Below are 632 nucleotides of genomic sequence, written 5' to 3' on the forward strand. Positions count from 1 at the left end.
CTTTGTTCCGAGGGGGGGACGCGGCACCGACCCCCCCCCTCCCCCCAAAGCGGGGAATTTGGGGTGCGCAGGGGACCCCCAAACTAAAATAGTTAAATAAATGTGCTATTTAATGTCTTACGTCTTTTTAATCAACGAGGGATAATGATGTAAAATGATGTAAAGTGAATATAAGGAAAAAAAAAAGGGGGAAATTAAAATCCAATAATAAATAACTTTTTTAAACTGTTAAAATAATTGAAAAGGAGTGAAAGATATGAAGAGAAAAACAATAAAATGAATCAAAAATTAATTAAGAAAATAAATAAGGAATAGAGGGGAAAATAAGGAGGGAAAAAAGGAAATGAACTAAAAAATTGGAAATAAAGTGGAATAAAGTGAAAAATAAAATTGAAAAAAATGAGAGACAAAAAATTAAAATTAAAATTATAAAAACAAAGAAAAATAAAAAAAGAAAAAAAAGGAACCCAAAGTACACAGCGGTGGGATGTGGGGGGGCTCCTCCGGCGCGCCCCTTGCGCCCCCCACTCCGCGCTCAGCGGGTTCGGGCCGGGGGGTCCCGGGGGACCAGGGGATGCCGGCCCTGCGCTCCTGCACGTCGCTCACGTCGCACATGCGGTGCCGGGCCGCCT

General features: G+C 42.1%; 1 protein-coding gene across 6 annotated transcripts in view; it reads right to left on the bottom strand.

The window, feature by feature from the left end:
- The window catches only part of PFKFB3 (6-phosphofructo-2-kinase/fructose-2,6-biphosphatase 3), a 38,432-nt gene that overhangs the window by 18,678 nt on the left and 19,122 nt on the right, over positions 1-632 (bottom strand). The gene's annotated exons all lie outside the window — the stretch shown is intronic.

The sequence above is a fragment of the Corvus brachyrhynchos genome, unplaced genomic scaffold (genome assembly GCF_000691975.1).
Source record: "Corvus brachyrhynchos isolate BGI_N302 unplaced genomic scaffold, ASM69197v1 scaffold307, whole genome shotgun sequence".
Taxonomy (NCBI): domain Eukaryota; kingdom Metazoa; phylum Chordata; class Aves; order Passeriformes; family Corvidae; genus Corvus; species Corvus brachyrhynchos.